At 38.7% G+C, this 10,871-nt stretch overlaps 1 long non-coding RNA gene across 1 annotated transcript; it reads right to left on the reverse strand.

Annotated features, from left to right (window-relative positions):
- Positions 1–3,337: 3,337 nt before the first annotated feature.
- Positions 3,338–5,442, reverse strand: LOC141813332 (uncharacterized). The gene is made up of 3 exons (XR_012600394.1): positions 5,070–5,442; positions 4,411–4,458; positions 3,338–3,398 (listed from the first exon to the last, which is right to left on the reverse strand). It is a non-coding gene; the product is annotated as an uncharacterized LOC141813332 (long non-coding RNA).
- Between the last annotated feature and the right edge of the window lie 5,429 nt (positions 5,443–10,871).

The raw sequence follows: 10,871 nt of genomic DNA on the forward strand, positions 1-10,871 counted from the left end.
TCTTCACCGACGTTGGTTCCTCTGTTCTGAGTTGATTCGGCGCCTTCCATCCACTTCCCCGTTCTTCCTCCATTTCATTCCACCGTCCTGTTGGTGCCTGTTCCGAGTTGAAGGGGAGGAATTTCCTAAACCCTAACACTAGTTAACTTAGTTTCATTTGCGTTCTTCTGTAGTTTGTTAGCTGTTGATTAATCAAACCCCCATCATTATTGGTTATTGTTGGTTGTTTCGGTTGACAGTGAAGAGGATAGGTTATCAATGGCTCAATGTTGAATTGGATTTTAGATGTTGATGTTGATCTGTTCATGCATGTTTCAAATAGATATTTCGGTTGTATGTTGTTAGGGAATGTTAACGTGAATTGGAATTTGAATGCAGTGTAGTTATGAATTGTGGTTCTTCCGGGTATATTGAATGTTGATATCTTTTCATCTATGTTTATTGGATAGGGCTGTTTTAATTGGATGTTATATGTATGATTGGAATTTGTTGAAAAGGTTGAACCGGTTGCATGATATTGTATGAGGTGTTGATATCTTTGATCTTGTGAAATGTTGCTTGATGTATAAGGATGGGATTTGTCTTGAGTTGTGGATTAAAAGCATGCTACATGTTGGACTTTGTTGTTTGAAAATGATGGGAACCGGTTGTGTAACATGTATTGGGTTGTATGTAGATATGAATAAATATTGTGAATAAAGAATTGTAGATGGGAAATTGTTGTAAGCTATTGTAACCTAGATGTTAATGTGTTTGCATATGGAATTCCATTTTGTATGTTATATGTTGTATACATAATGAATGTATAAATTTGTATGTTGTATGTTAATCTGTTTGTATATGATGTATGTTGTATATTGTATTGTGAAATTGTGTTAATATACATAATTCATGTAATAGACATTTATTTTGATAAATAGAATAAAGTGATGTGGAATTATTTGAATAAGTGTTGAAGTGTTAATTTATTCTTTTGTACTCATAATTGTGATGTAAAATATTGCTTGTATGATTTGTATTTGTAATGTATGATTAGATTCTTTTGTATGATTAGATAGTTAGGAGTGAATAAAATTAATAATGACAACCCCGCACCATAGGTCTAGAATAACATCCAGTCATTGAGTCCGTGAGAGAGACGACCCGGACCTCTCTATACTACTTAGGACGATAATAAAGAGGTTTGGTAAATAAATAAATAATTAATTTTGATGGGTGTAAGTGACACAAATTAATAAAGGGAATAATGTAAATATAAATAAATAAATTCCCATGCAAAACAACCGCATTAGCTACCCGCGGCAGCTGCTCGAGGGGGAGGATAGTGAAGGCACGTGGCGGCTGCGTTCCTTGTTGTGTGACGGCGACGGTGGCTGCTTGATTTTCTCCACGCTGGCAGCAAGGGCGGCGGCGGTGGCTTGCGGTGGCGTCTTCACGCGGCGGGCGGCAGCAGGGTGTTGGGCAGAGAGAATCACCGGCGGCGGAGGAGGGAGAGAGCAGGGGTGGCTTCGTGTCGCCTCAGGCGGCGGCGGCTTCTTTACAGGGACAGCAACGGCAGTGGGCAGAGGAAGAAGAGGGGAGGCGGCTTCCGGTGTCGCAGGCGGCAGAGGGGCGGCGTCGGTGCTGGGGAAAAGAGGAGGAGAAGGTGAGGTAGGGGCGGCGGCGGTAGACGGTGGAGAAGGAAGGAGGCTTCGGCAGGAAGGGTTTCGGGCGATTTTCCTTTTATAACGAGGAGTGAATAGTAATCTGAACCGGTTTAACCGATAAATTCTAAACTAATCCCCTTAAATCAAATTTTTATCGGCTAAACCTAAATAAAAACCTAAGATTTATTAAAGTCAGTGAACCGGTTAATGTAGCGACCCGATTCAATTTTGGTTCGCTTGGTTCACTAACCAAACGACCTCCGATTTGATCCAAACAAGTTTTGTTGGATTCATCCTTCCAAGACGAATCTTTCCGTCTAGTTTATTTTATTAAAACCTCTTTCAGTACGAACCAAACCAACTTGGTTCGGTTTGATTCAATCTTGGTTCGTTTGGCTCACTAACCAAACAATCTCCGATTTAGCCTAACCTAATTCCGTTTGATTCGTCTTCGCGAGACGAATCTTCCCATCCCATTTATTTAAAATAATCTTAACCAAATTCTAGGTCCACCCTAGTTAACCTAAATGGTTTGCCTAATTTAGATTTCAACCCACTTAAATTCAAACTAACTAGGGCATGATCTTTAATTGGTTAATTCAAACCCTAAAATTTCTAGGATATTACATTCTCCCCTACTAATAAAAATTTGGTCCCCAAATTTCCTACCTATCTACTATCGTGCCAACTTGTTATAACTTGAATTCCCAAACCTGTGGTTTATGGCCCACCAAACTTCCGCTGCGCCACTCTGATTGTCGCGTCTTGTCTAAATTCCGTACTGGCCGACTGGATATCTGATGGGAATACGGTCTGCCTCCGTTCTGGCTGTAGCTAACTCTGAAATGCTGCTGATGTCGTCGGATGAACTTACTGATATTTTGTATCATGATAACATCTATACGGATTGGTACTATTATAAGCTTCAAAATTAATAACATGTACTTGCTATACAATCAGTATAATAATTTTTTTTTTTCCAAACTAAAGGAATACACTAAATACTTACAGATAATTGCCTGGAGATCTTTGCCATGCCGTTTCCATCTCACAACTTGGGTCAAGTAACCAAAATCCGGTACAAATACGATTGCTAATTCCTAAGATACAACGACATATCTTATAACAAATCCAACAGAAATTAGACCCCGAAACCATGAAAATACGATACGCAGATAAATCAAACGACGACAAATCCGAAATGCTCCAAATGCAACAAAATACGACAAATCCCGAAAGAATCGAAACCTCGCTCTGATACCATTACATTGTCACGACCCGATAGATAGCCGTCCGAAAAATTTCGACAGCACCTCTCCAGTATCGCTGACAATTCCCTGAATACAAACATGAATATACTCGGCCACATGCGGCCGGACATATGGACTACACGTCCAATCATACTCACAAGCATACATATCATAACCAATAATAATCTAAGGCCTATACGGCCATAGCAACTAACAACTAACACATGCATGCTATATGAACTCACCTCGAGAAAACCCAATCATACACATGCAATCCCGTACATAGGAAATCCACGCAGCGAAACACCCCGTAAATCCGAACCAAAATTAACAAGCATCAGTGTATCAAATCTATCTACAACCATATCGAATGTAACAACTTCTAATACACCCATATCGAACTACTATATAAAATGAATACATTAAACCCACTAGATTCTGCTGATGTGAGATGGGAAGCATGGCAGATCCCTGGCATCATCTGTAAGCTCCTACCTGGTACCTGGGAAGACAGAAAAATCCCAGGGTCCAAAGAGGTGAGTACAAAACTCAGTGGGTAATATAGAAACAAATAGTGCATGAAGAGATAATAAAGATAACAAGGATACATACCAAAGTTCAGCAAGATATCATAAATAACTCTGCAGGTAGTAAGCACTAGAATAGTCTCATGTAATGCATCATATGAATGACATGTCAAACAAAATGCAACAATCAAGAATCAAACAAATAAGCAATCAAATGCAGGATCTGTATGGTCCAATACATATATATAACATGCACATGATATGCGTATGCATGATGCAACTGCCCCACACGCTACAGCACTCGTGCAAGCATCTGAGACTGGGTATGGCCGGCATCGGGGGATCAGTACTCCGCGCCCTACAACAAAGTAGTCCGGTGATCCAAATCGAGGGATCAGTGCTCCGCGTCCGGTGATCCCATATCCTATGGCCGATATCTGTCCTCTAATACTCTCCGAGTATCACCCCTAACCGGTGCCGGGATCAGATCATCGACTCGGCTGCGTACACTGCCATACAGCCATCGACTGCGTACACTGCCATACAGTCGCCATCAATATGATGGAAGTAGGGTCATAACCACCTATATCAAGATACTACTAAAGGCCAACTATAGACAACATAGACCCACATCATTGGGATTTACAATCGTTGTCTCGCGTCATGATGTGATGTTCATTTCATAGTCATTTACACCTACTAGGCTAATCAATAAGCATGAATATAGGTCCTAATAATCTGAGCTATCATAAGAAGAGAATTATACCAGTAATAATCATGATATCAGATCAAGTATAGAATCGAATCTAAGAATAATAACCAAGGTCAACGAATACAGGGTCAAGCATGATGTAACCATGAGTACAACTAAAGTATCCAGATAGTAAGGAACAGAAGCACGATAAGGCATATAATCAACAATAATAGAAAGCAACATGCACTGGGAAATAAATGAACCTGTGTTGACCAAACACAGGGATTACCCACCTGATTGACGAATCGTCACGATGAAATCTCTCCGTACCAATCAAGATCCTGCAACATAAGACATCCTCTAGATATCAAGATATAACCAAGAAACCCTAGTTTAGTTTTTAAGATTAGTTCAACTCTATCTAATCAACTAATCCAATTTAACTTAATCCCAAGGTTAAACAACTTAACCACAATTCAACCACCTTATTAAATTAATTGTTTAACTAAACTTTAATCTAATTCAATTACAGAACTTACTAATTTAACCCTAAATCCAACAAAACAAAACCTAACAGAAATTTAGCCTAACAAAGCTCTAACCCTCAATCAATTCCTCAACCCAACAGAACAGTAACATCATCCAAATCCAACTCCAACCATTCTAACAACGATTAACGTATCCAATATATCCTACGGCTTAATTAAACCACTCACTAACATTCATTGGAACCCATTAGACAGGATCACAACCCGTTCAATCCTTCACACCTGATAAGCCCCAATTTCCAATCAAAACCTAACTCTCACTTACAAAAATTTGATCTCCATTTCCCCGAGCCAGATCCAACAAGACAACACCAAAATCCAAACGCAACCTATAATCTATTGCTGAAACAGGACTAAATCAGATTCTAGGAGAGAAATAAACTAACATAGATCCAAGATCTTACCTCTGATTGGATCCAACTCCTAATTCAGCCGGATTCCAATCTTCTTCTTCCTCTTCACACGCGCGGAGGGTGAAGCCTGTGCAAGGGACGGCGACGGCAGACTGGTGGCAGCGGCGTCTTCACGAGGGGTGCGGCGGCGTCCGTGCTGGTTCGAGCAAGAGAGGCGGCGGCTGTTAGGGCAAGTAAGGTGGCAGAAGGGGCGGCGGTACCGCAGCGTTGTTGTTGGGCGTCGGTTGCAAGTGAGGTGCTGCGGAGCGGCTGTGCAGCGGCGCTCGAGGCAGGGACGCTGAGCAGGCGAGGCGCGGCGGCTAGGGCAGAGAAGTCGTGGCGGCTGGCAACGGAAGAAGGGAGGAGCAGCAGGGGAAGGGCGGCGGCGGCTGGGCGGGGCGAAGAAGGAAGGAGAAGGGAGAGGATCGGTCGATTTCGTTCGGAAAGGATCGCGTGATTCCGTTTTAAAAGGAATGCACAGTAATCGGTTTTCGATTAAATCTAAACCACCTTTACCGGTTAAATCCAATTAAAACCTAAGAGTTATTAAACAATTGAATCGATTACTGTACGGCCTCTTGTCTTCTTGGAGACTTTCGGCCAATAAGAAGAAGAGGATGAGAAGGGTTCGGTCACATGGAAAAACAAGAAGAGACGGAGAGAAAACCAATAAGGCTACCCTTATGGAGGGAGCCATGAGGTGGAAAGTTTCCTTGTATTCCCCTCCTTATTTGGTATGAAATTCCCTCCTAAACTCTTTCCTAATCTTCCCTCCTTCCCTTGGCCGACCACTCTCTTCTTTTCTTCCTCTTGTTCGAATTTTTAATATCCCCTTCCCTCTATAGAGGTTCGGCCAAGACCCATAAGGAAAGAAAAATCAAATCCGAGGGGAAAGGAAATCAGCCGATTAAATTATTTTCTGAACTTTCCATTCGTGGAAATCTTTATTCCTTATTCTTCGAAATTCTTAAATTTCGAATTTGTTTTCCCATCTTAATAATTTCGGCCATGACTCCCCCAATAAGGAAATAAAAATAAAATCTGAGGAGAAAGGAAAATTCAGCCGCAGAAATTATTTTAAACTTACCAATTAAGGAGAGTCCTTCCTTATTCTTTATTTGTTCGAATTTTAACTTTCGAAATTGCTTTCCTTCTTTGAAGTTTCGGCCACCCCTATCAATCAAGATAAATCTTGATTGATTTATTAAAATATCGTAGAGAGGAATAATTATATACTGCCTTATATACCCTATTTTCCTTTATCCTTACATTTACATTTATTTCTCTATGTGTCTCTAACAAGATAACTTGCTAGCACATTTGGTTAAATCATGCTTCTACTAGGCTTGCCATCCATGAGGTCCAGGGATCAATCCCCAGCTCCTCCATTAATTTTCTTTTATTTTACCTTTTTGCAAGCCCACACGAAATTAACCCATTAAATCATTAAGACACATATAGAAATTAAATTCCTTGGGAGCAATTATTCATTATCTCTTATTATGTATTACAATAACATATATACATATTAGAAAAATTTCTAAATCTAAAAATTTCTAATTTAATTAGCAAACAATTTTAAAATTTAATTTTTCCTAATCACATTAAAAAATAATTTCTAAAATTAAATTTTTAAATAAATTTGAAAGCTTTTCTAAATGTGAAAATTTTCTATATTGGATTAGAAAATAATTTTCTTATCTAAAATATCCTAACATATCCAAAATAAAATTTTAGACAACCCACAACACGTCAAACAAAGATCTACGATCTATGTTGAATACAGAGTGACTCTAATACCATTGTTGGATTTCTACATGCGTATTTTAAAATTTTAATTTCATAAATCATGGCAATGGAAGTGTGATAAATAAATTTATCACTAATTATGTAAAAACTCATCCAAGGAAACACACACATATAAACATAATCATAAATAAGACATAAACAATTTTATACCTTTTAGAAGTCGCAAAACGGAAACGACATCATCTAACAACCTTGAGCAAAGTTGCCTTTACTCATATCCATTCTGAGATCTCCTTGAGATGACTTCTCTAAGTCACATGTTGTGTCTCCACTGCGATACTAGTTGAATGAAGGAGACAAGTAATCTGAGAGAGGACTTATGGTCCAATTCCGTATACGGCAGCTCAAAGCAACCCGACAATACGAATCAGATTGAACGAAGGGGATCACGCCTCTGTTCAAAGGTTGTATGATTCTCTATCAAGAAGGAGCAGTGAACCAATATGGTGTGTATGTTCTAGTGGCAACAATTACCCCAAAATAAAAACCAAATCGAAAGGAAGAAGCGATACCTTTTAGTGAAGAAACAATTGTTGCTTCTCCTTGTGTTCCTTGCTTCCACCGTCAGTTTGCAACTTCCTATGGCTCCAGAACGGCCGACCCTTAGGAGGTATTGATCCTTGGAGGATTAGAAACTGGTAGTGAGCTTTGGAGGAGGTTCTTTAGCTAGCGATAATAAGAAGCCCTAACAAAAGTGGGCGGCGCTAACTTGAGAAGGGGTTTGCTTGGGTGGCGACAAGAGGAGAGGAGGGGAGTTTTTTTTTGAAATTTTAAAACCTAACAATTAGATGTTTAATACATGTTAATAAGTCTTTATAAGAGATATATTTATAGGTCTTTAACAGAAAAAAATTTATTAAAAAATATTAACATAATCTGTTAAACCAAAATCTTATCTTTTAGCCTCAAGTTTGGTTCAAAACCAAACTGGATTGGTTCAAAACCAAACCACCTTTAATTAAAACCAAATTAATTTGGTTTATAATTAAACCAAAGAGGACCCACTTTTTCTTTAAAAGATGTGGATCATTTGCGCTTCCTTTCTGATAAAATATCTTCCATATTTGTCCTTCATCTAGTCCAACTAGACTCAATCTCTCTCAATCTGAGAATCTAATTTTGAAACTCATTTTATGTCTCTTGGAGAAACTTGCAGTATGTGTGACCTTATAGATTCTTGATTTATGTTAGCCACCCCTAATTAACCATTAATTATAGGTCAATAATGAGTAGCACCTAATGTACATCATGACCCCCAATTAATTGAAAATTCATAATTGATTCCAAAACCACTTCTGAACTCTTTAGCAGCTACGGTTGATCATGCATCTATTTCTTTCACCATCTTATACTCGCTTAGTTTAAAACATGATCTATATGTCAGTTCTCACTAGGCTGACTACGTCACACCTAGCCTAAGTTATAGTTCCTTGTCCTACAGATTCAAATTACTTACAACAACTGTCCAAGAGGATCATCCTCTTGACGTGTTATTGCTTTGACCAAAGACTTACGAGTAACAATCAGGATAAGTGACCATAGAATATACGTCTCTTAATTAAAGGAGTGGTGAATCCTCTATTGGCTACTCAAAATACGTTCTAGCACTTTGGCTTATACCCAATCATCCTAGGTCTACACTTTCATAGAGACGTTTGCTTGAGATGTCAAAGTATAAGTCTCCATGACCAAGATGACTTGAATATCTCAAGTAGGAGGAAACTTACACTCGAGCTGCAATGAGATCTTCATAGACATTCAAAGAACCATATAAAATCTCATGGCAGGTCACTCTCAATAAACTAGTTACTCTTAACCAACTTTCATATGTTAACTTTCAACATCCCAATATTTCTTGCTAGTGAGAATCGGCTGCTTGGCAAAACCAAGAAGTCTAACATATGTTAGTTTCACAGAATTGATGATATTCAATCTCATCAATTCATTAACTAGGAAATATTTCAATACATACATAATTGCACATGTAGAGATACCCACTAATTGTGATCTAATCATAATTTCTCGTATGCTATGCATTGTATTGTAGGCATTAGTAATTGAGTTTAAGATTAAATCAAATACATAGAGAATGTATACTCAAATAATAATTTTATTTATCTAATAAATAATACAATATCTAAGGAGATTACCTTATGACACCTCTCAAATATAACAGGAGCACTAAATAATCGAACTTGTGTTTTGATCATAATAAAGGGTTCAAGTTAAGATTGTGGTATGTGTTGACGAGCTAATTTTAGTGTGCAGGTAACACAAAAAAGTTCTAATTGGAGGCTAGACAAGGAAATCCCTAGTTAGAGGTTAAGCAAGAAGTCTTAGTCAGTGGGGCTGGGCAAGAAGTATTGGCAGATCAAGGACACCAGGTGGAAAATCTTGATGGGTCAGTAGATCGAAAGTCTTGACGGATTAGTAGACCGAACATTTTGTAGATCGATGGGTCAGCGAAGACCGAACATTGAAAGAAAGTACTGGGGGTCAGAGGATCAGATGCTGAGCAAAAGTCCAAACAAGTTTGAAGTATTGAATGTTTGCCAAAAGGTAACTCTCCTGAGAGGAGTATGTGAGGGCATGTTCCATTAAAGGGAATAGTAGGGGTCAGTCTGACTTATGGTTTTATTGAAAGCCCAAAAGTCAAGACTAAACAGTTGTAAAAACTATCTAAACTTAATTTCCTGTTGTGAATTTGTATTGTGCTAACCTTTGATGCAAAAAAATGGGGTTAGAGAAAATTCATACTCTGGGTGCCGCTATTGGGTTCAAGCGCTCGGACAGTCTAGGCACTTCTATTAATCCAGGTGCTCGGTGTCGATTCTTCAAGCTAGCGAGACGGATGAGATGACATATCTCGATTGGCCGGGACACCTCAACTTCCAGCGCCCAAAAAAGGAAAAGATGCAGTGGAGTCAAAGTTGATCTGGCAATAGCTACGTCAGCATTCCAAGCGCCGAGGGATGCTAAGTCAGCAGTTACAATGGATCACAGAGCTCACATGGTGGCGCCCGGAAGGGGTTCCGGGTGCGCGGATTGCTCAATATAAGCAACCGCATATAAATCCTTCGGAACAATAATTACGATAATTTTGCGCCCACTGCTCACACACTCTACGCTTCCAAGACACTGCTGCAACGTCAAGATGCTACACCGACATCACGCTTAACTTCTACATTAGAGTTGGTAACAAGTAGCTTACTTTTATTATGTTGTTTGTGCTTTATTTTATAGGAACGGTAAACATGTTATTGTTCCTTATCTTATAAAAGACGAGGTTCTTTCTCGTTACAAGAAAGAGTGCTTTAGTACATTACCCATTGGAAGCAATCAAGGATTGCGGGTCTTAGAGTAGCAGTCAAATGTTGTAAACCAAGTAAAAATAAGTGTGTCCTCACTTTCTGTCTTAATCACTATTTTCCGTTGCGCACTCTTAAAACTTTTAAACGAATTTTCAAAAATAAATAAAAAAGTGAAATATGCTATTCAACCCTCCGCTCTAGTGCTCTTTCGATCATATATCAACTATTACACATTATAACAGCTATTTATAAATTGTTACCATCTAAATCTTAAATTTTGATATTTTATTTTGGATAATTGATTTTGTGTGAAAAAAGAGGATAATGTCCGCCTTAAGATTCATATGGAAGGATGATAAATTATGATAACAAATGATTTGTTAGACGGAAAGAATTTATTCTTTATAAAATAAATCCTAAAAGATTTGAATCTTGAGTGGTAATTTATCTTCAAGTACCGATTCACTAGCACGTAAAGGTGCCGTAAATCTTGATCTGAATCTAGTCCTCGTTGTAGATCTTCGACTCTTCAACGCCCTTACATGAATGCTAGCTCCCGTTGGCAGAACCAGCACGGAACTGCCACATTACTTACCTGAGCAGCGGCCAGTGGCAAGTAATTAACCTTTCGGATCTCAATTCTGTCCTATAAAACAGGAGAGATGTTGACGACAGATCAACTTAGAAGTGTATC

The sequence above is a fragment of the Curcuma longa genome, chromosome 1 (assembly GCF_044706935.1).
Source record: "Curcuma longa cultivar G26 ecotype Majalengka, Jawa Barat chromosome 1, ITB_CL_G26_1.1, whole genome shotgun sequence".
NCBI classification, from domain to species: domain Eukaryota; kingdom Viridiplantae; phylum Streptophyta; class Magnoliopsida; order Zingiberales; family Zingiberaceae; genus Curcuma; species Curcuma longa.